Source organism: Hippopotamus amphibius, chromosome 3, assembly GCF_030028045.1.
Source record: "Hippopotamus amphibius kiboko isolate mHipAmp2 chromosome 3, mHipAmp2.hap2, whole genome shotgun sequence".
Taxonomy (NCBI): Eukaryota; Metazoa; Chordata; class Mammalia; order Artiodactyla; family Hippopotamidae; genus Hippopotamus; species Hippopotamus amphibius.
Window position 1 is genome coordinate 84,684,819 of NC_080188.1, and position 23,687 is coordinate 84,708,505.

The following is a 23,687-nucleotide window of genomic DNA, read 5'->3' on the forward strand; positions in this document are numbered from 1 at the left end:
ACAAATTGAAGGATAAAAACCATATGATCATCTCAATAGATGCAGAAAAAGTTTTTCTCAAAATTCAGCATCAATTTATGATAAAAACTCTCCAGAAGGGCTTCCTAGGTGGCGCAGTGGTTGGGAATCTGCCTGCCAATGCAGAGGACATGAGTTCAATCCCTGCTCCAGGAAGATCCCACATGCCGCGGAGCAGCTAAGCCCGTGCACCAAAAATAAATAAATAAATAAACGCTAAAAAAAAAAAAAAAAAAAAAAAAAACTCTCCAGAAAATAGGCATAGAAGGAAATTAACCTCAACATAATAAAAGCCATATATGAGAAACCAAAAGCCAACATCGTTCTAAACAGTGAGAAACTGAAAGAATTCCCTCTAAGAACAGGAACAAGACAAGGGTGCCCACTCTCACCACTATTATTCAACATAGTTTTGGAAGTGTTAGCCACAGCAATCAGAGAAGAAAAAGAAATCAAAGGAATCCAAATTGGAAAAGAAGAAGTTAAATTGTCACTCTTTGCAGATGACATGATATTATATATAGAAAACCTTCAAGACTCTACCAGAAAACTGCTAGCACTAATTGATGAGTTTAGAAAAGTAGCAGGATACAAAATTAATGCACAGAAATCTCTTGCATTCCTATACACTAACAAAGGAAGAGCAGAAAGAGAAATTAAGGAAACTCTCCAATTTACCGTTGCAACAAAAAGAATAAAATACCTAGGAATAAACCTGCCTAAGGAGGCAAAAGATCTGTATGCAGAAAACTATAAGACACTGATGAAAGAAATCAGAGATGACACAAACAGATGGAGGGACATACCATGTTCCTGGATTGGAAGAATCAACATCGTGAAAATGTCTGTACTACCCAAAGCAATTTACAGATTCAATGCAATCCCGATCAAATTACCAATGGCATTTTTCATAGAACTAGAGCAAGAAATCTTACGATTTGTATGGAAACGCAAAAGACCCCGAATAGCCAAAGCAATCTTGAGAAGGAAAAATGGAGTTGGTGGAATCAGGCTTCCTGACTTCAAACTATACTACAAGGCCACAGTGATCAAGACAGTATGGTACTGGCACAAAAATAGAAAGCAAGATCAATGGAATAGAATAGAGAACTCAGAAGTAAGCCCAAACACATATGGGCACCTTATCTTTGACAAAGGAGGCACAAATATACAATGGAAAAAAGACAGCCTCTTCAATAAGTGGTGCCGGGAAAACTGGACAGCAACATGTAAAAGAATGAAATTAGAACACTTCCTAACACCATACACAAAAATAAACTCCAAATGGATTAAAGACCTACATGTAAGGCCAGACACTATCAAACTCCTAGAGGAAAACATAGGCAGAACACTCTTTGACATCCATCAAAGCAAGATCCTTTTTGACCCTCCTCCTAGAATCATGGAAATAAAATCAACACTAAACAAATGGGACCTCATGAAACTTAAAAGCTTTTGCACAGCGAAAGAAACCATAAACAAGACTAGAAGGCAACCCTCAGAATGGGAAAAAATAGTTGCCTATGAAACAACGGACAAAGGATTAACCTCCAAAATATACAAGCAGCTCATGCAGCTTAATACCAAAAAAGCAAATAACCCAATCCACAAATGGGCAGAAGACCTAAATAGACATTTCTCCAAAGAAGACATACAGATGGCCAACAAACACATGAAAAGATGCTCAATATCACTAATCATTAGAGAAATGCAGGTCAAAGCCACAATGATGTATTACCTCACACTGGTCAGAATGGCCATCATCACAAAATCTGGAAACAACAAATGTTGGAGAGGGTGTGGAGAAAAGGGAACTCTCCTGCACTGTTGGTGGGAATGTAAGTTGGTACAGCCACTATGGAAAACAGTTTGGAGGTTCCTTAAAAAACTACAAATAGAACTACCATATGATCCAGTAATCCCACTTCTGGGCATATACCCAAAGAAAACCATAATCCAAAAAGAAACATGTACCATAATGTTTATTGCAGCACTATTTGCAATAGCCAGGACATGGAAGCAACTTAAATGTCCATCAACAAAGGAATGGATAAAGAAGATGTGGCATATATATACAATGAAATATTACTCAGCTATAAAAAGGGATGCGATGGAGCTATATGTAATGAGGTGGATAAACCTAGAGTCTGTCATACAGAGTGAAGTAAGTCAGAAAGCGAAAGACAAATATTGTATGCTAACTCACATATATGGAATCTAAAAATGGTACTGATGAACTCAGTGACAAGACAAGAACAAGGATGCAGATACATAGAATGGACTGGAGAACTCGAGGTTTCGGGGGGGCGGGGGGTCAAGGGGAAGCTGAGATGAAGGGAGAGAGTAGCATAGACATATATATGCTACCAACTGTAAAATAGATAGCCAGTGGGAAGTTGCTGTATAACAAAGGGAGTTCAACTCGAGGATGGATGATGCCTTAGAGGACTGGGACGGGGAGGGTGGGGGGGAGTCGAGGGAGGAAAGGAATACGGGGACATGTGTATAAAAACAGATGATTGAACTTGGTGTACCCCCAGAAAAATAATAAATAAATAAATAAAATTTTAAAAAAAAGAGTGTAAAGCAATTATATTCCAATAAAGAGCTTAGAAAACATAAAAAATAAAGCACTAAGACATTAATACTTGCCAAGATGGGGGATAAGTCTTTTCATACATAAATACCTAAAAATTAATTTAGGTATTCAAGATACAGAAGTGAAGGGAAATGAGACTCTACTCACTTCTTTCCTAAGTGAGATACTGTAGATGACCTGGAAAAGCAAGAGTAGATAGACAAAAGGAGGCAGTTTAGAAAGCTCTAAACCTGCCACAGTGGTCATGCCATCAGGAAGGCAGCAGTTCCGCAGTGGAAGCCCTTTCCCGACAGCTGCCCACAGACGGAGGTTTGGTCCACAGTTCCTTGATGAGCTCGTGTGAGTGTGGCAAAAGGCTTGTGCCTGTATAAGCTTTAGCAGCTATTCAGCTGCCTAACAAATGGCTATTTTCTTTGGCTAAATACCTTATCAATGAATTATCCTAGTGAGAACCATGAGGTTCTAATGAAGCCATATTATCTGCAAATCAATAGATGAGGAAACTAAGCATAAAGATAAACAGTATTGGGACTTCCTAGGTGGCGCAGCGGTAAAGAATCTGCCTGCCAAGGCAGGGGACACGGGTTCGAGCCCTGCTCTGGGAAGATTCCACATGCCATGGAGCAACTAAGCCCGTGCACCACAACTATTGAGCCTGTGCTCTAGAGCCTGTGAGTCACAACTACTGAGCCCATGTGCCGCAACTATTGAAGCCCACGTGCCTAGGGCCCATGCTCCACAACAAGAGAAGCCACTACAATGAGGAGCCTGCGCACCACAATGAGGAGTAGCCTTCCGCATGCAGCAACTAGAGAAAGCCCATGTGCAGCAACGAAGACCCAACGCAGCCAATAAATAAAATAAATAAATAAATTTATTTAAAAAAATAAACAGTATTTTCAGGAATTCGATATTAATTTAAGGGTATTTTCTATCACTTAGTAGGATTTATTTCTAATCTTTTCTCTCAAATACGGATGATATATTTCATAATTTGTTCTGATCTATGCATAGATTTCATTGCATATACTTTTGACTGGAGCCCATGACCCATCTGTAACAGAACTTCCTGACTTCTTCATTTTCAGTACCCTGAGGTTTCTCAGAGACGCCGCGTCTCCCAGTTCCCAGGGGCTCCTGACCTCTATGGGTGTCACCACATCATCACTTGGAGGCATTCCGCCTCCCAGATCTGCCCGTAATTCGGGTATTCGACAGAATCCCTCCTTGCTCAGAGAAGAAAGCAGAAGCCTTATGAGATCATTCCGGTGTTTACCACTGACTCTTGTGCTGAGAGGAAGCCAGAAAGTCAGAGCTGTGAGCTAAAGATCCTCAAGTCAGTCTGACCCTGGGTATTGGGCGCTAGAGCTCCAGGCCCTGCACCGCAGAAAAGGGAGACAGTCAGGAGCTAAGGGAGGCTGTGAGGGAGGCTGTGACTAGGAGACCAGATCAGATTCAGACCCAGGTGCACTCCTGTCCAGCAGGGGTCTCCAAACCACACAGACGCACTCCAAGGTTTGGCCAAAGGGATAGATGGAGTTGGAGGGAAAAAACATACATTTATTTAAATAATTTTTTGACTTCTTCCATTTTTTATTTCTGTATTTAAACATTTCATCTTATATATACTTTAATGTCTACTTTATGTATTTATTTATAATTTATAAAGTTAAATGTTTTAGATATATTTATTATAATTTACTTATAAATATTTTATATATTTATATATTTTAGTATTATATAGGTTTGTTTATAATTCCATGTTTTTACATATTTATGTACATATGTACATAATTATATACATGTATACATAATTCTTTTGTATAGTTTATAAGGAAATAAACGTATGTTGGAGATGAGTGCAAGAAGATTTTCATGTATAGGTATATTCAATCAAAAAAGTTGGAAGGCTGATGCTGTAGAAATGAGATGGTTGCAGGACAAGCAGGAAGGGGGTGCTCAGTGAGAAGGTCAGGATCAGCTCTGTGGGCTCCGGGGAGCACCTACAGGGCACAAGAGGAGAAGGGATCCGGAGACCTGGAGCCTGGAAGGAGGGTCCACACTGCAAACACGGAGGATTGCGACCACCAGATGGAGGCAGTGCCGCTGCCTGCTGCCCGGTTTTCTATTTTCCGCTGGGATAAGTAGCCAGAGGGTCAGGGCTGCCCTCTGGGTCCCGCACTTGATCACGAGCAGCTGGCTGGCCAGAGAGGCTGTGTTCACCCAGCACCTTCTCTTTTCCTTCAGCCCTCTGGTGCTGTTCCCCTTCTGATTTTCCTCACACTGAGTCCTCCCCGTTCCTGCCATCTGATCCTCGAATTCCTCCCTGTTCCCGGCTCCAGAGAAGACTTCTCTGACATCTCCAGACAGTCGCTGGTGGAAGACTCTGCGCATCCCATGCTCTCAGAGCACACGGTAGCTCCACCCACTTCCAGAGCAACCAACCTATCACCACACAGGGCAACTGGGGAAAATCAAAGTTAATAAACGTCTATAAATCTGGTCAGTGTTCCCATGTGTAACACTATGATTTCTCTGTTTTTTTGTTTTTTTTTTTAATCTCAAAGCTGGAGGCCGCGAAGAGGGAAGGCGGTGTCTGCTCCAGTTCCTCGCTGCACCTTCTTACCCAATCTTGGCAAAGGTTCACACCGGCAGTCAGCTTCATTCATTTTATTTCCCAGATGTCTTTACACTCCAAGGCCAAAACCAACATGCTCCGTCCCTGTCCACCCTGACTCGGTCTGTCCATCCATTCCGAGCTCCCGGTCCAGCCCCCGAGGGCAGTTTCATTACCGAATTTACCCGCTTGCTGGGGCGCCCTCTGTCGGAAGCCATCGCCCTTCAGCACCTCAGGACGGTCCCAAGTGTGTGGCTCGTCAGCAGGGAGGGGACTCAGAGTCATGCTTTCCACTGACACTGTGGACTCCCAGGTGTAACTGTGAGCAGATTTTTGACAGTCTGATGTTCAAGATGAGTAACTCTTCCTAGGCTTTCTTGGCCAAACTAGAGAACTATTTACATTCAAGCCAAAGCACTTTGTTCTTTTGTGTGTGTGTGTGGTTAGCGAGCACTTTATTTTCTTTTATTACATCTTTATTGGAATATAATTGCTTTACAATGTTGTGTTAGTTTCTGCTGTACACCAAAGTGAATCAGCTGTATTTATACATATATCCCCATATCCCCTGCCTCTTGAGCCTCCCTCCCACCCTCCCCATCCCACCCCTCTAGGTCCTCACAAAGCACCAAGCTGATCTGCCTGTGCTGTGCAGCAGCTTCCCCCTAGCGGTCTATTTTACAATGGGTAGTGTATTCTTATGAATGGTTGCTGGACTTAACTCCCTCACAGCAACTGTGGCCCCTGTGAGCTGCTGGAAGCTTGTGACAGTTTTGGACCTCAGACAAGAAAACCCCTCAAACATTAGCAGACTGCTAACATGAACATTTCAGAGATTACATTGCTCCACATAACATTTGGAACACATGTATACTTTAAAAATGATTTGTTGGTTTATCTGAAATTCAAACTTAACTGGGTATCCTGTATTTTTATTTGCTAAATCTAACAACTCTACCATGGCCTGAGGAAAAAAAAAGTCCTGGACTAGGGGAACCAGGACCAAAAAAACCTCTGAATAGTAAAAACAACCTTAAAAAACAAACAGATTTTCAATTCTTTTTCTATCTCCCACCACCAAGACAGAATCACATGCTGTTTCCCACTTGCAGAAAACAAAAGTTAATAGAAAGAACTTTCTCAATCATAATCTTTTCTTTTGCAGTATTTCCCCTAATTGTTTCAGCCTTGCTTATCTACTAGCAAACCCCAGTGCTTGGCAGAAAAAGTGAACAACTGTTAATAGGAAAAGCACCTGACCATTCTTGATTTGGGAGGTTGCCTTTTTCATGGTCAAGCTCATAACATATGTTCAACATTTTTGAATGTATAATATGAACTTGTAAAATTCTTCCTAGTAAACAGGGCACTTTTAAATGCATCTATGTTTCATAATATTCTTTCAGGGACATAGTTATTGGAACACATGTGAAAAACATCAAAATAATCAAATCTATCCCTTTTATTTTAGATATGTAGAAGGGGGCTCAGACAACTCTAAGAAGATGCCTAAAGTCGAGCAGAGGGCCCTGGTGTGTGGATGACCAAACCCAGGTGCCTCAGTGCCCAGACCAGGGCCCGGCAAAGGACAGGACACGACTTTTCAACTGTCTGAAGCCCCTCCAGGTCTCCCCGAGCTGGCAAGTGCCTTTCATCCATTCACTGAGCCTCCCTTTCCCTCTTTCACCATTTACAAAAGGATGATTATCATACCCCTGAAGCTAAAACAAGAAAAAATACATCACAGAGGTTTAAAAAGTATTTTATTAATGTATTTATTTTTAAAAAGTCAACGTAACAAAATAAGACCCTATGTGTTTGCTATAAAAGGTTGACAGTACATACCACATGTTCTTCCCCTTTCAGATCTATGCCCTCTTTTTATAGTAAACGTTTTGTAATATATATTCTTTCTATCCTTTATAAAATCAATATAAATCTATCTGTGATATAAAGGAAAAATAAAAGGAAAGTGATTTATAATAAAAGAGCACATATTTCAATACATAATGATTCAGGTATGACTATACAAGGACACATAATGAGGGAAATACTTGCACAAATTTTTTCTATTGACGTATAATTGATTTACAATATTGTGTTGGTTTCAGGTATTAGCAAAGTAATTCGATTATACATATATGTGCATATATATGTGTGGGTATATATATGTGTGTGGGTATATATATATATGTATGGGTATATATATGTATAATATATATAATTTTTCAGATTATTTTCCCATGTAGGTTATTATAGGATATTGAGTACAGTTCCCTGTGCTATACGGTAGGTCTGTGTTATCTATTATATATATAGTAGTGTGTATATGTTACTCCAAATTCCTAATTTATCCCTCCCCCTACCTAATGAGCAAGTATGGAATTATTAGAAATAAGACACCATTTAATATGCCTTTGCACACATTTTATAATTTGAAATAAGGGCTAAAAAAAAGGTATACCCACAGAGAATCAGCATGAATGATGCACCTGAATGCTTTACATTTGACATTTTAAAATGAGGGCTAAATCACTGTATATTCATGTGACACACACCCACACGAAGTCAGCATGCACAGACCAGCTACAAATGCAGACACAGGCCTCCTGAACTGGTGACATGATTCAGCAGGCAATGCGGCCATTGGTGATGTATATGGCAAAATGGTACAAAGACAACAAAGTATCACCTTCCCTCACTTACTTGGTAGCTGTATTCCTGGGTAATTCACAGCATATTAAATCAGTGCACAAATTATTTTGCGTTTGCATAGAAACGAATAAGGTTCCAGGCTTAGATAATTATAAGCAGATTTTTCATCTGCTTGAATGTTGAACTGTTCAATCAAAAGTTATGAGGAACACAAACAAATTCTACACTGTGCTGGAAATTGAGAAACAGCAATTATACTAAAGAGGGCAGGATGTGTTAGGAAGTATGGACACGGCGCTATAGGAACAGAGAGAAAAGGAAGCAACCAACTCATTCTGGATGTGTAGAGAGAAGGTTTCTAGGAGAGGAAGTGGGATGATGCTGGAACCAAGTCTTAAAACTAGAAAAACAAACAAAGCCAGAGAAGACAGTCTAAGTGGACAGGTATTTTGGTTATAAGCAAATGTGGGGTGTGGGGGAGGGTGGGGGTGAGGCTGGATTGGATAGATGCAGGCAAGGAGGACATGACAAAGGGTTGAAGTGTATCCTGAAGTCTGTTCACCCAGGAGTCACACCCACTTGCACTAAGAATACTCTTTAGCAACAGTGCAGAGTGATGACTTAGGAGTGGATAAGTCAGATGAGTTAGGAGATTGTTAGATCAACACAGGTGAGAAATAGACAAGGTTTAAAACAATGGCCATGGGGGCTGAGTGAATAGGATGAACTTGACATATACTGTGCTACATGTACAGGTAGACTCAATGGGATGGGGAGACTAGATGGGGGGAGGGACAAAAAGGAGTCACTTAAGGAACATTCTAGGGAGTCAGTAGCTATGGAGAGAAGTTCTTTTTGCATTAGTGAGTGTTGGTTACTTCCTAAACCTAATCCTTACCAATGCCTATCACTAGTAATTACTACTAAGTATAATATATATGCCACCACTATCGGAACAATTACTCCCAAATCACACCTACTGACAGTGGGTTTAACACATTTCAGCAAACTTTTATTGACATCATTGGTAGGACTGGCATTATCTAGACACTGGGGAAGAAGAGTGAAGACTGAGAACCTGGTCTTTAGGAAAATGAGCCACTAGGAGGCCTCATGAGAAGTAACCATTGTGCAGAAACGTGTCTTTGCTATAACCTTAGTTCCAGTACAATGCCTGGCACAAAGTGAAAGCTCAGGAAATATTTACAGAATATGAAACATCTGATTAAGCACCAAAATCCATCATTAAAGCATCACTTCTTCCCCTGTAAAAATTTCACCTTTTTACTAGACCCTTCTCATCAGTGTTTAAACATGCCTAAGTCCTTTAAAATACTAACATGAACCCATTTTCCCTTCCTTTCTCTCTCCACCCTGTTGCAGCTAAATAGCTCAAGAGAGTTTCCACATTCTTTCTATTTCCTCACTTTTCACTCCCTCCTTAATCTGCTCCAGTCTGGTTTACTGCCCCATCGCTCCATTGAAAATGCTCTTGATAAAGTCACAAATAGCCTCCTTGGTGCTAAAGCCAATAAACTTTTCCATCCTCATTGTAACCACTGATCATCACTCAACACAGCTCACGACTCCTTACTTCATGGTACATTCTCTTCTCCTGATTTCACTGAACCATACTCTTGGTTTCCCTCCTCCTTCTCTAAATACCCCTCTTAGTCTCCTAAGCTCTCCCATCCTCTCCCATCCAACCTTTTGGTACTGGAGTTCTTCGGAGGTTTGGTCTTCAATCTCTTCTCATGCTATGCTCTCTACCGAAGCCATTTCATCTTCGCCCATAACCTTAGCTACCACTCATGTGCTAACAACACTTCAACTTCATCATCTGCCCAGAACACTCCTTTGAGCCCTAGTCCTGTAAATACAATTCTTCAGCATATCCACGTGCATGACCACAGGTCCCTCAACCTCAACATGTCCAACACTGAACTGATGGAGATGTACAAGTCAGAAACCCAAGAGTCATCCTGGATTCACCCTTTTCTTTCCCCAGTTTCACTCCATCAGTAAGTGTTGACTCTACATTCAAAACATATCCTGAAACATCCATGATTCTCCTCTGCTGTGACCACAACCATCCAAAACCTGGACTGCACGATAATTTACAAAGGTCTCCGTCTCCATTCTTGGTCCCTATCCATCCAATCCATTCTCTACCTGAAATTGAGTGATCCAAAAAATAAATAAATAAATCATGCCTGTTCATTATTAAAGCTCTTAGGTAATTTTCTACTCCTTTAGCGTGAAGACCTTTACATCCTGCGGGCCCCTCATGACCTGGGCCCCACCATCTCACCAGCCTCACCCGTGACACTCTCCTCCCCTCGGCCCCTGTGCTCCATCACACTAGCCCTTCAGATCCTCATCTGTTGTGGAGCCTTCCTGGCACTGGCCCCACACAATGCTGCTCCCTCTGCATGGAACGCTCTGAAAGCCCCTGCCCTTGCCCAGGTGATTCCCACCTATTCTTCAAAGTTCTGCTGAAGGGACACCCAATCAAAGAAGCCTTTAGTGTCCAGGCCTGCAGCCCCCACTATACACACTCACGGCACCCAATACACTTTCTCCTAGTCCTCCCCAAGATAATTATTTACAGCTTTATTGATATAATCACATACCATAAAATTCACACATTTAAAGTGTAGAATTCAATGGTTTTAGTGTATTCATGGATATGTACAACCATCACCACAGCCAATTTTAGGATGTTTTTGTCATCGCCGAAAGAAACACATACCCTTTATCCATCACTGCCCTATCCAAGCCCATACGCTTTACCTATTACTGCCCTATCCATCCCTGGCCCCCCATCCAAATATCCTTATTCTACCCCTAAGCTAACACTAAATTGCTTTCTGTCTCTATAGATTTTTCCCTATTCTGGACTTTTCATATGAATGGAAGTATATAAAATATGGTCTTCTGTGGCTGGTTACTTTCACTAAGCATGATGATTTCAAGGTTCACCCACGTTGTAGCATGTGTCAGAACTTCATTCCTTTCTGCATCCTCAAAATCTTTTTTTAAATAATTGAATAATTGGTTGTCTCTCCTGCTAAAATGTGGGTTCCCTGAAACCAGGATCTATGTCTCATTCCTTCCTATATCATACAGAGAGATGTTTAAAAAGTGCTTTGTTGAACTACCAACAAATCAAAACAGTGAGGTTGGCTCGAAGTCCCTGCAATATGTCTCTCTGATTTTGAAGGAGAGCTTCTTTTCATCACTGAGATAATGAAACTTAGTCTGTAATCTGTATTTGTACATGGTAGCTATAGTTTGCAAATAATTAAAACCTAATAGTGCATCCTTAACATTTTTATACACCCCTGCACACTCTTCTTAAACTCTAAGATATACACAGATCACCTGAGGATCTTGGTTCAATGCAGATTCTGGTTTATTACATCATGGGCGGGGCCTGAGCCTCTGCATTTCTAACAAGTTCCTGGGTGGTGCCAATGCCGCCACCCCAGAGACCACACTTTCAGCAGCAGAGTCTAAAAGCACCACACTTTACCTTCTTCAAGCTTGAGGGCATTGTAAAAATATGTTCAAATCGTTGTTGACAAATTATTGCACTGAAGAAGCACATAGTAGGAGGTTAATAAATACTTGTCGAATTATTAAATGTGTAAGTGGCATCCAAGTATAAAAAGGCTCCTTTAGAAAAGGGAACCTCCTTACACTGTTGGTGGGAACGCAAGTTGGTGCAGCCACTCTAGAGAACAGTATGGAGAATCCTTAAAAAACTAAAAATAGAGTCGCTGTATGATCCAGCAATTCCACTCCTGGGCATATATCCAGAAAAGATGAAAGCTCTAATTTGAAAAGATACACGCACCCCAATGTTTATAGCAGCATTATTTACAATAGTCAAGATATGGAAGCAACCTAAGTGTCCATCAGCAGACGAATGGATAAAGAATATGTGGTATGTATATACAATGGAATATTATTCAACCATAAGAATAGAATGAAATAATGCCTTTTGCAGCAATATGGATGGACCTAGAGATTATCATACTAAGTGAAGTAAGTCAAACAGAGAAAAACTAATACTATATGATATCACTTATATGTGGAATCTAAAAAATAGTACAAATGAACTTATTTACAGAACAGAAACAGATTCACAGACATAGAAAACAAACTTACGGTTACCAAAGGGGGAGAGATAAATTAGGAGTTTGGGATTAACAGTTATACACTACTATATATAAAATAAGTAAACAAGGTTTTACTGTATAGCACAGGGAACCATATTCAATATCTTGTAAAAAGCTACAATGGAAAAGAAAAAAAATGGCTTCGTTTAAAAGCAGTAGTAGATAGGGCTGCAATAGGAAGCAAAAGCAAGGAGCTTTGAGAATTAAAGCCTTTAAGAAAAAGAAAGAAGTAAATTGGATCCTGAACAACTATAATTAAGGGATAAGTAGAAGTAAGTCACTGAGCTGAGTGTATACAACAGTAAAACTGATCTGAGAAAAGAACTTGTGAACATACCAAACAAATGTATACAATATCTGAAAAAGAAAATAAAAAGCTTTACTAGTCTTTACACAATGATTATAAGGAGCTAAAGAAAATGGGGAAATACAGACTGTGGAAAAATGAAAATTTACAGTGGATAGAACAAAAAAAATATAAGAACAAAAAAATGAAGATGAAAGCAAGCTACAGATCTAAACAACTAAAATGAGTTTTCTTTTGAGAAAATGAATCATGGGGCATTAAATTGATTACTAAGTCAAATTAGAATCTCTTGGATTTCAGGATAAACAGCCCAGCTGCACACTATGAAGAAATATCTAAACACTGGCACTAGGGGTTTTAAAAACTGCAACTTGTCAGAAACCTTATGAGCTTTTAGTAAATTCATTAGGCCTGCGTGCCTGAGCCTTTACCTCAAATCAGATGCCTCACAGAAACCGGAAAAGTAATTTTCCTTCAAGCCCGTCCTACTTAAGATTCAAGGTTGCGTTATCTGCAAACATGGCCTCCTTCTCTGCCAGGTAATGAATGGTCTCTGGAGGACGCCCACGGTAGGACCCCTCCCTCCCCCGTGATAATGACATCTACGATAGGTAGAGAGTCCAGAGATAACCATGGAACACAATAATTCACTTTTGACAGCTCTATTGCTTTTTTAATTAACAACTTTTCCAGGCGGGAGAGAGGACCTCACCGCAGAAAGCAGATTCCTGCTAAGCAGACCTTGACAGCGGCAGGTAAACAGGATCCCTGGGCTCAGGGACTCACGGCCAAGTAACAGGTGACAACAGTTATTCACTGTGCTGTGCAATAGGGCCTGCTGGGGTCTATCTCTTGAGTAAGTAGAATGACCACCAAAGTCATCCCAAAGTCGCAGCTGAATGAAAGGACTAAAGACTTTTTGAAAGCTCTAGCACCATCGGGGGGAAAGTAGCTTTGTGGTCCCTCCATATCGCAGATACTTGGAAACAGCAGACCCGGCTTTCACAGTTCCTCAAGTGGCCTTTGGAGGATGCTTCCCTGTTCAAAATCCCCAAGCTACGTAAAAGCTACATTTCTTCCAGATAAAATAGTTCAATCGACATCAGTTATGTTTTCAAATACCACTGAAAATCATGGAGTAGGAATACAAAATACCTCCTCTATTTAGAAGCCAAATACCAATTAGCAGGTCCCCTTAATCATTAAAATTGGAACTCTGAAACTGACTTGGTAGTTAATTTAGAGAACTTGGCATTTCAACACTTAGCAGGAACTGAATTTCCATTTCACCAGGTCTCTAAATCATATAATAGAAAATGCATTTCTGCTTCATCAGGCTCCACTTAACTAAGGCAAAACACATAGCTGTGCTCTGACTCCCAAAGCCACAGGGCTTAAATGAACCATAACCAATTTTTAAACAGCGACTTTTAAAAGTAATCCTGTTGTCAGCTTCTCAGCCCACACACCACAAGCCCCTCAGCCCAGCCAAGCATGTCTAATTGCTCCTTCCCTGGGCCCACCCACGCTCTGGCCTCTGGCAAAAAGCAAGGAGGGGTGCAGTATCCCACTCCACTCAATGACTGGGACCTTCTGCCACCTACCCTGCCTGCTCCCCTGGATGGGAGCACCTAGGGGCCTGAGCGGGGGCAGGCAGATCCCTGGCCCTTTCTTTGACCCCCAACCATGCCTTGTTTTTCAGTTTCCTTCCTTGGTTGACCTCGTGGCCTCTGTTTTCCTCACCATCAGTGTGCAGCCTGCCTAGATCAAAATCACATGCCAGACTCTTCCCGGGGCCCCAGCCCTGTCCCTCTACTCCCCACCCCAGCCCCAGTTGGCCATCCTGTTGCCATTCAACTCTTCCTACAACACAAGGGAGAGAAATTCTATTTTATCTTATCTAAATATACACTTCACCTTTAATTACTTCTTAGTGGCAGACAGAGAAAGGTTGTGAATGGCTAACAGAGAATAAGTGTCCTCACCCTTGGTGGCAGTGATGCTAACACTGATTCCTTAAGATCACTGTTTTTACATTTTGTGGTCTTTGGATCAGGAAGCTAACACGTGACAATGTAAGGGAAGAAGCACAAAGTTGCATACGACCCCTCACATGACCTGTATATGAAGAACCATAATGCAAAGCGTTGATCTGTAAAAGAGATGAAACCTGAAGAATCAGAGGTTACTCGGAGCTACACTGATTCAAGAACATTTCACTGAGAAGGTGGCATCTGGGTTGTCTTGAAAGATGGAGCAATAGAAATAAAGGGAAAGGGGATTCCACACAGAACTGAAAAGACAGATGCAAAGAGGTGGAGAGTGTCCTGGAAAGAACAATGGTCTCAGAGCTGGAAAGACTGGGCTTGAAGATCAGCTCCACCACATACTGCAGAGTGACCTCGGGAAAGGCCCACAGCGTCAACTCTCTTCCTCTTCATCTGTAAAATGGAAAGAATAAAATCTTTCACGTAGGATTTTTATGATAAAGTACATAGTTGAAGTCAATCCTCTTACACATTGTAAGCGGGCAACAGATAGAATATTCTAGAATATTCACGCTTGGCTGAGGGAGTGTGGATGAAGGTGGTAAGTGGGGAGCTGGGCTGGGGATGTGGTTTGGGGCCGCATCACGCGATGCTCTGAACTCAAGCTCAGGAGGCCATGAAGAGTAGGGAGCAAGAGAGTCATACGGCCTGAGCCATGCTTCAGAGGAACTTAATTTAGTAGCAGATTGGAAGAGGAAAGACGGGAGAAATGAAATCCAGTTAAGCCTAAAGTAAGTCACGCAACATATAACGAGCGTGAAAACAAAAAGAGAGAGCCAGTTTCAGACATTACAAAATACAGATCTGCTAAGCTTTGGTAAATATGTGGATGTTGGAGTCCAAAGGAATACAAAAGAGAGACTTTGGTAAAAGGACAATGTTTAGAGGACCCCGAACAGGGGGTAAGCTTGAAAAAAAAGAGAAAATGAACGTAATTAAAGTATGAGGTTCTCGCAGGACATTTGATTATGATTCTAAACATTCAGGGAGATCTTAGCGAAATCTTAGAAAGATGAGGGCACAATCCGGCACTGGCACAGAGCCAGGCATGGCCCGCCAGCGCCCAGGGAGCCACTCGGGCTGAGCCCCGCTGGCACTGCGGCCTGAACGCGCTCTAGCGAACAGGAGCGCTGTCAGGACTGTTCGTCATTTTTTGGCTGCACAACACCTGACCCCCTCCTTCCTCCTGTGGGGAAGCCTTCGGTTTGTGGGTTTGGATGGGAAGCCAAGTCCTACCTCTCACTGCAGAAGCCAAAGGAGGCCGACTTCTCCCTCCCATCACCCTTGGCAGATGGAGCACGCACAGGTGTCTGAGACTTGGCCAAATGGAAGTTTTCACAAGAAAACAAACTTTTGAGCGCGTGAAGCAAGAACAAGGGTGCAGTTTGAAATGCAGCCTTGGCAGCGGCACCCAGAGCAGCAGATTTCTCTGGCCGCTTCTGCAACGTGACCCAGCTCGTCTGGGTTCCTGCCCACACTCATCCTACGTGATTGTCGCCTAGACTTTGGATCAATTTTTTAAACTACCCAGTATTCTTCCAAGAATTTTTTTTCTACTTAAGTGAGCCAGGGTCAGTTTCTGTTGCCACAGAACTTCAAAACATCTCTTAATCAGTTTCTTCTGCATATAATAAAAAACATTTATCCAGTAGTGAGGAGCCAAGACTTTTGAATAAGGTTCCCATGGGGTTGTCCCCTAGCGCTGCTCCTGGCGAGCTGTGCCATCTCCAGCAGGTCACGTTCCATCCTCTGCCTCAATGCCTACCTTTGCAAAATACGGATGCTGACAGTTACCCACATCAGGGTGATGTCTTGGGAACACACGTGATAATACGAAGTACCTATCATAGGACTCGGCAGATGGGAAACATAAATGTCAGCCATGATTACGCTGATTCGATAACAATAACCGTGTAGGTGCCACGATCACTGTCTTTAGCACTTTGGAATCTCACTGAAGAGGCAGGAGGCATGTTAAATACTCCACGAGCAGGAGAGGGTGGCCTGCCACGTGGGTACGGGACACAAATGGGAGTCTAAGCCCTGTCATCACATCAGTTCATAAAATGATCTTTTGTGGACTAGCCACATTTAGGCCACTGAAATATCAGGTCGTATGCTAAGGCCCTGAGAAGTTTTTAAGGTTCACCTAAGAACTCATGACAGGCTAAAATTAAACAAGGAAAGGAGAAAAGGACGTTTGTTTCAAGCCTGGGCAGTGTCGGAAATTCAAAAGTATTCCCCAGGGAAGTCTGTCTCAATGTCCCCTGGGGTTCTGATCAGATACTTGGAGGTTCCAGGCAGAATAAAAGTAAGATGTGACCTCACAGTGAAATGGAGCAGGACCCTAGGGTCCTTCCCCCCATGTCCTCTGCCTGCATTTTGTCTGCAGAAAAACTTTAGCCAAAGAATAAATTTAATAAGAGAGGTGAGAAAATGCAGAAGCCAAGGAAAGCAAAGAGGACAAAATAATAATAGTTTATTATTAAGCAAAGTCAAGGACCTTTAGTTCCTCCTCAAGGACTATAGTAATATTCTGAGCCGCATCCTTCGAGCTGTCGTGTAGATACTGAACTGCCACCAGGTGGAAGGAGTTAATGACATGATGACCAGGCTGTAGCCATGACAGAAGCTGCCACAGTTCAGAGAACTGGGCTCAAAGAAATGGGAACAAAGCACCCCTGGAACTGAAGACTAACTACTTAAAACAATCAAGATGATGCTGATCAGACCACTGATGACCAATTTCAAGGTGACCGTCAGAGCTGATTGTGCTGTTTCTACTTGTAGCCCCCTTCTTCAGACTACACACCTCTGAAACTCCCTTTTAAAAGCTCTTGCCCACTGTCAGTGGGGGAGTCAGCCTGTGGACACGAGTCTGCCCTCTCCCCTGGCTACCGGTCTCTGAAATAAAACAAAATTTCCTTTCCACCATCCTTGCCTCTCAAGTACTGGCTTTTGAGCCGTGAGCACCCAGACCCCACTTTCAGTAACAATAGTATCCTTCCTGAGGACATGTGAGAACGAATCTCCCAGGATAAGGAGTTAACGATAGTCCTATGGTCTCTTCCGTGGAACAGAGGGTGCTATACAATTCTTGGATCTGTCCTCACAGCTACAGCCTGAATTATGGACCTTTTTAAATCTAAGCATCAGTTGTGTGCTGTAGCATCTATCAATAGGCTTCAAAAAGGTATGCATCCTTGTATCACTCCAAACAACCACATTTGGGGATTCAATTTCAGCATCATCTAGTACAGCTGCTTTGGGGGATTCAATTTCACTTTTTCTCTATAAATGTCCAATTGCCCCAGCACTATTTAATGAAAAAAGACCATCTAGCCCTGTGGCTCTGCAGTTCCACTTCTGAAATAAATAAGTGTCCTATGTGTGAGTCTGTTTCTGGGCTCCATGAATTGATTTGTCTCTTCCTATACCAGCCATATGCTATCTTAATTACTATGTTTTAATTATGTCTTCTTTCGTGGTAGCTCAAGACCCCTGACCTTGCTCTTCTTCTTCAAAAGTGCCTCTTTATTCTTGGTCCTCTTCATATTTATGTGCACTTTAGAATCAGCTCATTAAATTCCGCCAAAACAAAGCCCACTGGGACTTATACTGGCATTGCATCGAATCCACAGGTCAATTTAGGGGACCATTAACATCTTTACGATGTTGGAAAAGAAAGAGTGAACAGACCTCAGCTGGAGCACATGGAGAGATTTAACCCTAAATTACATTTTGAAGTTTGGTTATCATGGGGAAACTGGCTGTTCTATCTACTGAAATAAGGCTTTGTGTGCAACTTAAGGAGAACACAAGACCAGGTTACCTGAGAGTCATCAGAAACGACAATGCAAGTTGCCATCCAGGTGTGTGGACAATCTCCTCTTTTAGATACATATTAAGGGGAAGATAAGAGACAAAATTAAAGCTGCATTTTGACTATATCCTAAGTGGTGCTTGTTCAACTTGTATCACTCAATACCAGTTTGACCTTTTCTCAAAAATTCTCCTGCACATCTTTTATTAGATATATTTTGTTAAAAGATTAGTTATCTTCTCTTACAATTTCTCATTGCTCCTCACTGGGATATACGAATGCTTCTGAGTTTTTATGTTAATCTTGTAAGTTCAGCAGAGTCATCTAATAATTAGCTGACATATTTTCCTGAATTTCTCTATGCAGACAGTACCATTGATCAGCTGAATCTCTTCCAGGACTTGTAATGGCATTTCAAGGCTCCTGTCCCACTGGGATACTGGGATATCATATTCCTACCCTCAAAGCCCACAGGAAGCCTGGTTCCCTTTTTGGCCACCTGGCTCTGAGTCCCCAGGCTGCCTGGGCCATCAGTCTTCTTTATCTGCAGAAGCTGAATTCCTAGCCACCACTTCCTGCTTCCAGACCATCCCAGAACCAATGCCCAACAAGCCTAGGGCTTTGGCTTCAATTACCATTCTTCATTTGTTCCACAGAGAAGAAGCTGTTATTCTGAGTCTGGATATATATTTTTGGTTACCCATATTTAATATTTCACCTGCCATCATTAGAGTTTATAAAGGGAAAGGGGCCACTAAAAGAACAGGTGTGGAGAATAAAACTTTTAGGACAATAGGGGGAGTGATGGGATGAGAAAGAGAGGTTGGGAAGCTTCAATCAACCCAACATTCACGCCCCCGATCCTATCTCTACCTCTGTCCACCTTGCTCTGTGCCTTCAAGGCTCTCCTAGTATGGATCACATCCTGAGCCTCTCTTGCTCTCTGGACTCCCAGTGAGCACAGCCAACAGGAGACAGAGTAGGAGATGAGAGGGAGAAAGTGAGAGCAGGGCATTTATTCCCCAGCTCCATCTTCACAGGGTCATCAGCTTCTGAAGGGAGGCCTCTACAGAGCTCTCTGCCTCCACCTCTCTCACTCTCTCTCTTGGCTTCAGTGACTGATTCCTTCCTGTAGTGGTTTGAACGTTTCTCCCCAAAAGATATGTTCAAGTCCCAACCTCTGGTACCTGTGAATAAGACCTCATTGGAAATAGGGTTTTTGCAGATGTAACCAAGTTAAGATGAGGTCATGTTAAATTAGGCAGACCCTAAACCCAATGACTGATGTCTTTACAAGAGAAAACATAATGGGGAAAAGACAGTCTCTTTAATAAATGACATTAGGAAAACTGGACAGCTACATGTAAAAGAATGATACTAGACCATTTTCTAATACCATGCACAAAAATGAACTCTAAATGCATGAAAGACTTAAATGTAAAACCTGAAACCATAAAACTTTCAGAAGGAAACATAGGCAATATGCTCTTTGACATTTGTCTTAGCAAATATGTTTTTGAAGCTGTCTCCTCAGGTAAGGGAAACAAAAGCAAAAATAAACAAAAGAGACTACATCAAACTAAAAAGCTTTTGCACAGCAAAGGAAGCCATCAACAAAATGAAAAGGCAGCCTACTGAATGAGAGAGGATATTTGTAAATGATATGTCCAATAATGGGTTCATATCCAAAATATGTAAAGAACTCATGCAACTCAATAACAAAAAAAAATCTGATTTAAAAAATGGACGGAGGACCTGAATAGACATTTTTCCAAAGAAGAGACAGAGATGGTCAACAGGCACGTGAAAAGATGCTCAACATCACTGATCGTCAGGGAAATGAAAATAAAAACCACAATGAGATATCACGTCACCTGTCAGAAAGGTTATTATCAAAAAGACAACAAATAACAAGTGTTGGTGAGGATGTGGAAAAAGGGAAACCCTCCTACTCTGTTGGTGGGAATGTAAATTGGTGCAGCCACTATGGAAAACAGTATGGAGGTTCCTCAAAAAACTGGAAATAGAACTACCTTATGATCCAGCAATTCCACGTCTGGGTATTTACGTGAAGAAAATTAGAACGCTAATTTGAAAAGATATATTCACCTTAATGTTCATTGCAGTGTTACTTAAATAGCCAAGATATGGAAGCAAGCAACCTGTGTCCATCAACAGATGAATGGATAAAGAAGATGCAGTGTATATATACAATGGAATACTACTCAGCCGTAAAAGAGAATGAAATTCTGGCATTTGAAACAACATGGACAGAACTAGAGAGTATTATCCTTAGTGAAATAAGTCAGAAAGAGAAAGACAAATACTCTGTGTTATCACTTACATGTAGAATCTATGAAAGAAAATGAATGTATACAACAAAAAGGAAGCAAACTCACAGATGTAGAGAACAAACTAGTGGCTACCAGTGCAGAGAGGGAAGAGGGGAGGGATGAGGTATTGGAATGCGATTAAGAGACACAAACTACTCTGTAATAACTTTAAATGGAGTATAATCTATAAAAATATTCAGTGACTAGATTGTACACCTGAAACTAATATTAGACATCAACTATACTTCAATAAAAAATAATAAAATAAATTAAAAAAAACAAGTCCTTTTTTTCTTAAATGTTATACAGCAGAGGTTCAAATTTTATTTCAAAAATGACCTCTTCAGTCCCTCTGTACACCAACATGCCCCCCAGGCAGGCAGCCACAGAGCCCTCCCCAAGGAGACTACCATAACAAGGCGTTTGCCCCTAAAATCACCTTGCCAGGTAAACCCAATGAAATGATCATCCTTTGCCTACCATATGTAATAAAGTACCAAACACTGAATTGGTAGAAATTGCTGTAGGAAGGGCAGATACCAGTCAAGGCTGGCTATAGCCCATTGTGGGTAATCATAAACAGCTCAGCAGGCAAACTGTGTGTCTCCAGTAGATGCCGATCAATGCCCAAGAGATTACAGTGGACAGCCAACTAATTTCTGGCTTTCCGTTCCATTAAATGGGTCTGCTCATCTAATCATGGGCCAGGTACTCACTATCTCCATTATTGAAATTTTAGAATCCTCTTTAATATCTGGCTGCCCAGGCACATGTTCATTATTCTTCTCAAGATTCCTAAGCTATTCTTGCCTACGTTTTTTATGCTTGCAGAAGAACTTTAGAATCATTTTCTCAAGTTTAATTTCCCACGAGTTTTGACTAGATTTGCGCTAAAATCTATAAACTTATATTGAATCATCCAAGTCATGAACATGGTACATCTCTCCATTTATTTGGGCTTTCTTTTACATACCTCAGTAAAACTTAATAGTTCTCTTTCCACAGGTCCTGCACAGTTCCTGATGGGTTTATTCCTAAGTCATCTATATGACTGATCTCAATGTAAATGCAATCATTTTCTAGCATGTTCCTCCTTTCACTTAATTATGCAGTAATACATGAATAAAAAAGCCGACATTGCGGAAGAATAAAATCAAACTCTCTCATCACTCATCCTGCCAGCCCTTACTCCTCCCATCAGCAGAAATATCTGTGAAGTCAGGCTTGTATTCAAGACAATTTTCCAGGCTCTCTGGATTTTGTCCAGTTTTTGGCTTTTTTTCTGTTTTAAACAAATAACATTATACTACATATTCTCCTTATGACTTGTCCTATAGCAATATGTCTTAGAAGAGTTTCCATGTCAGTAGATATAGCTATATCTACCCAGAGCTGCATATTATTGATACATTACTATTTGAATTTGACAGTGCAGTCAATAAATTTCCCCACTAATGGACCTTTAAGTCACTTCTGGTTTTTCACAATGAACACACATCTTTGCCAAACATTCTTGTACATATATTTATGTGCATTGATATGCCAGTATTTTTATAAGAGAAATTTCTGAAGGTGACATTTCTGGGTCCACAGTAATAAACACATTGTAAAAAACTGAAAGCTACTATCCTATTGCCCTAAAAAAAGGATTTACCACTTTGTGCCAACATTATGAAAGTGTTCATTTTCCTACAGCCTTTATACTTAACATTTTCACTCTTAGTTTTTGGCAATTTGCCAAAGTGTGGTTAAATAGTTGCTTCTTAATTTCATATTTCCCTAAGGACCTGAGAGATATTTTTATATTTGCATTGGCTATATCAGTATCTTCTTCTAGAACCTGTGTTCTCGTAACACTTCTTTGATAAACCGTGACTTTTCTCCTTAATCCCATGAATTCATTGCAGGAGCTCTATTTTTTGTCATGAATATACATCTCTTGTGTTACATATGCATCTTCCTGTTAATTTTGTGGTGTCCTTGTTAAATAGAAGTTTTGAATTTTTCTACAGTTACATGTGAGATTTACAAAATACGTACTTTATTAACATGTTAAAAACAAAATCTAGAGGTGAGTCTAGTAACTACTGTAATTTCAAAGTGGTTATGACCACAAGCAATAGTTCAAGACAGTTGCAACAACTGTAATGTGCTATGAAAACATCTAGATCTATTGGTGGAAAAGTCCAGATACTGCTAATTCTCCTGTGGTTTGCCACATCATAATGGAAGGCAACAGTAAATTTCAGATGGAGTTAATTGAAAAATAAAGACATTATTGTTTCCCATCCAAGTTCATAAAGTCCTTGGTCTAAAGTAATCTCTTTATTGAATCGTTTCCTAACCACCTTCCGGCTAAGTTAACTATTTCTTCCTTTGTGGTCCCACAGCTGTCTACACTTGCACTCACAGAGTGTTCGTGCCAAGTGCTTTACTTTCCTTATCTCATTTCCCCTCCAAAGACAGTCAGCTGCTCGAGGAAAAGACTAGGGTAAAATAAAGCTGAGGCAGACAATGCTCTGCTCAGAACCCTGGCAGGTAACTAGCCAGTGTGGCTTACTAACAGGCTGATGTATTGAAAACTAACAGTGTGACTTAACTAACAGTGTGGCTTACTAACAGTGTGACTTACTAACAGGCTGATGTACTGAAAACTAACAGTGTGACTTAACTAACAGTGTGGCTTACTAACAGTGCGACTTACTAACAGTGTGGCTTACTAACAGTGCGACTTACTAACAGTGTGGCTTACTAACAGTATGACTTACTAACAGGCTGATGTACTGAAAACTAACAGCGTGACTAACAGTGTGGCTTACTAATAGTGTGACTTACTAACAGGCTGATGTACTGAAAACTCAGTGTAAGATTGATGGTTAGCAAACAAATGAAACTAAACCTGGAAAATATGCAATCGGAATTTCCTTTCAAAATCCATCTGCATTATCATGTCCATAGTCCTCATTTTGTCTTGGTGCTGAGCTTCTGTATCCAAAGACTAAATCAGTGTTTCTCAACCTTTTTCTAAAGTATTGTCTCTCTAAGGAGTTTTAGTTTTCTTGTTTGCTTTGTTTTGCATTTTTTTCTAATCCCACTCTTCATG

The 23,687-nt window shown here is 41.0% G+C and overlaps 1 protein-coding gene across 2 annotated transcripts in view; it reads right to left on the bottom strand.

Moving 5' to 3' along the window:
* The window catches only part of DCHS2 (dachsous cadherin-related 2), a 279,417-nt gene that overhangs the window by 195,450 nt on the left and 60,280 nt on the right, over positions 1-23,687 (bottom strand). The window lies entirely within an intron of this gene.